This window comes from Arachis ipaensis, chromosome B5 (genome assembly GCF_059453495.1).
Source record: "Arachis ipaensis isolate K30076 ecotype BB chromosome B5, ASM5945349v1, whole genome shotgun sequence".
NCBI lineage: Eukaryota > Viridiplantae > Streptophyta > Magnoliopsida > Fabales > Fabaceae > Arachis > Arachis ipaensis.
This window is the reverse complement of record NC_142440.1, coordinates 118158289-118163566: the sequence shown is the minus strand read 5'-3', so window position 1 is coordinate 118163566 and position 5278 is coordinate 118158289.

Sequence of the window (5278 nt, the reverse complement as noted above, 5' to 3'; positions counted from 1 at the left end):
AGTGAAGGAGAAACATTTAAAAATTTCATCAGAACTTCCAATGTGCGCAAAAATGCCCACGAATTCGGGTGTAACTGTGAAGGAGCACAGTTAAACTGAATCAAAACTTTACACTCAAAATCTGAAAATGGGAACTTCACATACAACTCAGATAAACAGGGGATATACATATAAAAGTAACCCCAGTCTCCCCTCCTCTCACAAACCCTATCTTGGCCGAAGCAAGGAAGGAACTCGAAACCGACATCAGAACCAGGTCTAACAAATTTAGCAGGAATCAAAACCTGAACCGACTCCTGATTACAATAGGAAGAAGCCCGAGTCTTTACATTGTCGTGAACCCAATGATAGGGATTCTCCTTATCCTCCTCAACAACCTTCAACTTTTCTTTTTATTTTTCTTTAACCATTTTTCCCAGAAAAAAACAACGAAGCCCAAAAGAAAATACACAACGCAGAAAGAAGACAAGAAGACTAACCTTTGGAAGACATGTCCCTAACTCACCAAAAACCTTTTTGCAAACAATTGAAGACTCGTGTTTGAAAACATATAAATACAATTACAACCCACTACTTTAGTGGGAATACAATAAACCACTAAGTTATGAGAAGGAAACGGTTGGACTCCCATATCGCTGAACGTGCACATTAATTGCGGCCCAGTTAACAAAGCGACAAAAATTACTTTTTCCAAAAAAATAAATAAAGAGGGTGTTTTAAAATTCATTTCTAATAAAAACCCGTCTGGGTTTTAAGCCCAAGCTTGTACGCTCGTTGAGCTTGGGGGCTCAGCCATTTAGCCTCTCTGCGCCGAGGTATATCTTCAATAAAAAAGCTCAACTTGCTGCATACACCAAGTCAAGCTTGGGGGCTGTGTACTGCACCCAAGAATCTCGGCCACGTCCGAGATATACCTCGACGCAACGGTCACCTTTCAAAACCGCCCACATGCTCGAATCACGGAGCCAATGTGCATGCCAGCATATCCGGTTAATCCACTCACCAAAATCTCGGAATATGCTGACCGATCAGACTACACGCTGAGCCTATAAATCCGAAGAGGTAAAATTGAGTAGGACACGAAAAAGAAAATACCTTCACTCAATAGAACTGCTCAGTTCACCCAATAGAACTGCTCAGTTCACCCTATATTGCTCATTCCCAACCTCATATATTCGGTCTTAGTTATACTTTATTCTATTACTGACTTGAGCGCGGAGTCCTTTTTGCAGGTACCACGCTCGGGTTCGAGTTCACAAGGATAACGTCGGCCCAGGCTAACGTCGGCTCAGGAACACTTATCGGACCACCAAACCGACGTATAGATCCAGCGCAATATCCTTGCCAGAACAGGTTATATTTTTTGAATTTGATTGAAGAATCACATTCGAAGTTGTTTTAGTGGACTTAAAGGAAATTGGACTTTGATTGTGTAACTCCGTTTGTGACATTTTGGAAGAAGTTAAAGAATTACGTTTTAAAAGTGAACTTGAAGGTGGTTCTGATTTGAATGGACTGGTTTTGTTCTAAGCGAGTCAGTTTTGAAAATTATTTGGGACTTCTGAATTCTTGTGATTTGATTTTGATTCAAATTAAGAAAACAATGATTTTTAAGAATCTTTAATGAATTTAAGGAATTGAAATTTGGTAGATTCTCCTTCAAAATCTTGAGACTTTGTTGTGGTAATTAATTAATTAATAACTCCTAATTTAAAGTGGACAAGCGAATGGTTTAAGAATGAAATGATTTTGAGATTGGTTTGGGGAAAATTAGATTGTGTGGAAAAGAAGGTTATAAAGAGAAATGATTATTGTTTCAAGGTAAAGTGATTTGAGAAAAAAGTGATATATTGCATGAATGATGATTTACTTGATGTGGATTGTTGAGAAAGTGTGAAAATGATTACTAATGAATTGGAAGGATAATGAAAATGAGCTTGAATTTGATTGTAATATGCCTCCGGATAAGATGCAGTGGTATTATTCACTTGCTCCGGGTAAGGCGAGAATACCGGGTAAGATACAGTGGTATTATTCACTTGCTCCGGTTGAGAGTTCGAAACTCCGGGTAAGATATAAGGGTGGAATTCTATTACCGCTTGCTCCGGGTTGAGAACTGTAACACCACCTCGGTAAGAGGTAGGGTAAAGTTGTCCCTTGCTCTGGGTATGCGGGTAAGATGCAAGGGTTGCGGCGTTGTCCCACTTGCTCCGTGTTTGGTGTTCTGTCCAGGGTTAGCTACCAGACATGTCGGGTTTGGTTTTATAACCGACAGATGAGACTCATCAGCCATAGGGCAGGCATTCATCATATGCATCTATGTGATATTGTTTGGGTGTGCATATTGTAATTAGTTTGCCTAGTGAATAATTATGTTTAATTGTTAATTGCTCTACTTGATGTAGCTGCTTGATTATGTTTGAACATTCTTACTTGTGTATGTGACTGAAAATTGGTTGGAATGTGGTGGATTGGCTGTTGATTGAATTATTTGGGCCTTTGGCCGTGATTAATTTTTGTGATGGGCCGAAGGCCGTGTTTGGTTTGTGTTTCTAGTTTAGAAAAGTATGAAAAATTAAACTGGTTCAGTGTAGACTTAATGAACCAATGCTTGGAACAACTTGGTCATTCATACTGTCTAGGAAAGACTTTTAAAAAGGTCTTGGTTTTTTGAAGAATTAACGTATTTTCCTTTTAAAAAGGATTTCAGATTTTTGAGTATGAATCTTTGGTTTGGAAAAGATACATAAGGCAGATATTAATCACTATATTTTTGAAAATAGTTTTATTCTACGTATCTTATTATAGCAATTCTCTAACCCTATAGTGAGAACCAGCGAGGACGATGTTCTCACTCCCCTACAGGTCTTTTCTTTTTCAGGATATGGATGACAGAGTTCGGAAGAGCTTATTACTTTTCTGTTTTAGTATTTATGTTTTTCTCGTCTTTAACTTTGCAAGTTCTGTAAGAGGGATAGGATTTTGATATGAAATGCTTGTAAAGTAATAATATATATATATATATGTATTCTTTGTAAGTATTGTAATTTGTATTGTAAGTATGGATTTATGTTTTTAAGAAAATGGTCTTTGAAAAATATGGTTTAAAACTTTAAATAGGCTCATAATTTAAGGGGTTTGTGGTCTCATCTATTTTGTCTTTTGTTTGAAAAAGGTTTTCTTTTTAAATTGTTTTATTATATTTATTTTTAAATAAAACTTTTTCAACATGATGTCAAGTTTTTTCAAAGAATAGTCATAGATTCTGCAAATGCATGTTTTCAAGAAACCTCTTTTTTGTTGCAGTTATCAAACTTCTCTCTCATTAACTCCTTGAATAACCTCTTCGATTTCCCCCACTATCATCATTGTTTTTATTCTTGCAAAATCCTTTTTCACTTAATAATGAGAAAGAAAATGGCCACACACAGAGGCTCTCTCACTCAACTTCCTCGAAACCCTGAAAAGCCAACAACCTCTTCACATTCAAAGGATCCAACCTTTACACCTTCTCCTACTCCTTCACTGTCTCCTCCATGCATCGATCCGATGGCTTGAACCAAAACGACTCCAAGGTACCCCTCGTCGTCCATGCCAACGGCTCCACCCAGTGCTCCTTCTTGGCCAAGCACTTCGAAGGAAAATCATCTTGCTGCAAAGGAACCCACTTCTGAACCCTCGAGACCTAAGCCTAGGTTAGCCTCTCAAAGTCCACAAAGAGGTAATCTTCTTGTTCCTCTCAAATCGGTTAAGGAACCTTCCATTGATCTTTTTGAATACAAATCTTAGCTTATGACTACCCACTCCAACTACAACCCCCACCGTTTTTGTTCTGCCATGAACCATAATTTTTATGAGGGTGTTGTTGTTTATCGTACGATTTGTCCTACTTTCTGAAAAAGAAAGGTTTTACATTTGTTGAAAATCTTGAGTTTTTAGACTAGAATCAATTTTTTAAAATCAAAAAGCCTGTTTACCCAGTTTTAGTTCGAGAGTTTTATGGAAATCTGCCCTACCGTGAGGGAAGCATTCACTTGTATGTCAAAGGTCGTGAAATTATTTTGAGTAGTGAATCTATAAGTGACTCTCTTAAATATACTGATGTTGGTGCATGTGTTTATACCTCTGGTAAATGGGATGAGAGATTGGGTGTTTTAGACAAAGATGCTCTGGCTCATGTGTGTGAGAATATCTCTCTGATTGATGGCCTCACACCCACTCACAAAGCCCTCGGCCCTCTACGTGCTCAGCTGTATTGTATAGTGAACCATATTATTCTTCCTCAAAGTGGCTTATATCAGAGAGTGTCTTTCTGTGATATACTAGTTTTATATTCTATCATCACTAAATCTGAAATTTCTTTTGCATATCTAATGGTGAGGCATATGTTTGATTGCATAATGAGTGACAAAAGTATGGCTCTTCCTTATGGCATGTTCTTAACTTACATTTTTAAACAATTTGGTGTTGACTTGTCAAATGAGTCTTATGAAAATAGACACTCATATATAAAAGGAGGTGGTTCAGTCAAACAGCACAAAAAGGGACCTACGAGAACTGAGAAGGTAGTCCTAAACGATGATGATGATGATGAACTCGATGACACTCATTCTCCCTCCACTTCGGGGACTTCAGCCTCAACATGTCACAAATCACTCTATTTTGGAGTTGTGAAGGATGTTCTACAAGAGTTTGTGAATCTATCTAACCATTTGATCTCCACAAGCAAACAAAAGAGGAAGCTTGCGGTCAAACATGAGAATGCCCTCTGATACATGCGAAATTGTTACTCTGAGGTTGTAAAATTTGTTGTTCATTCTCTCCCTGGCAATGGCGCCAACAAACTGGTGCACAATACCATGGTCCAAACATAACTTCACAACTTCACACAACTAACCAGCAAGTGCACTGGGTCATCCAAGTAATAAAACCTTACGTGAGTAAGGGTCGATCCCACGGAGATTGTTGGTATGAAGCAAGCTATGGTCACCTTGTAAATCTCAGTCAGGCGGATATCAAATGGTTATGGAGTTTTCGAATAATAATAATAAATAAACAGAAAATAAAGATAGAAATACTTATGTAATTCATTGGTGAGAATTTCAGATAAGCGTATAGAGATGCTTGCGTTCCTCTGAATCTCTGCTTTTCCGCTATCTTCATCCAATCAGTCTTACTCCTTTCCATGGCAAACTTTATGTAAGGGCATCACCGTCGTCAATGGCTACATCTCATCCTCTCTGTGAAAATGGTCCGATGCGCTGTCACTACATGGCTA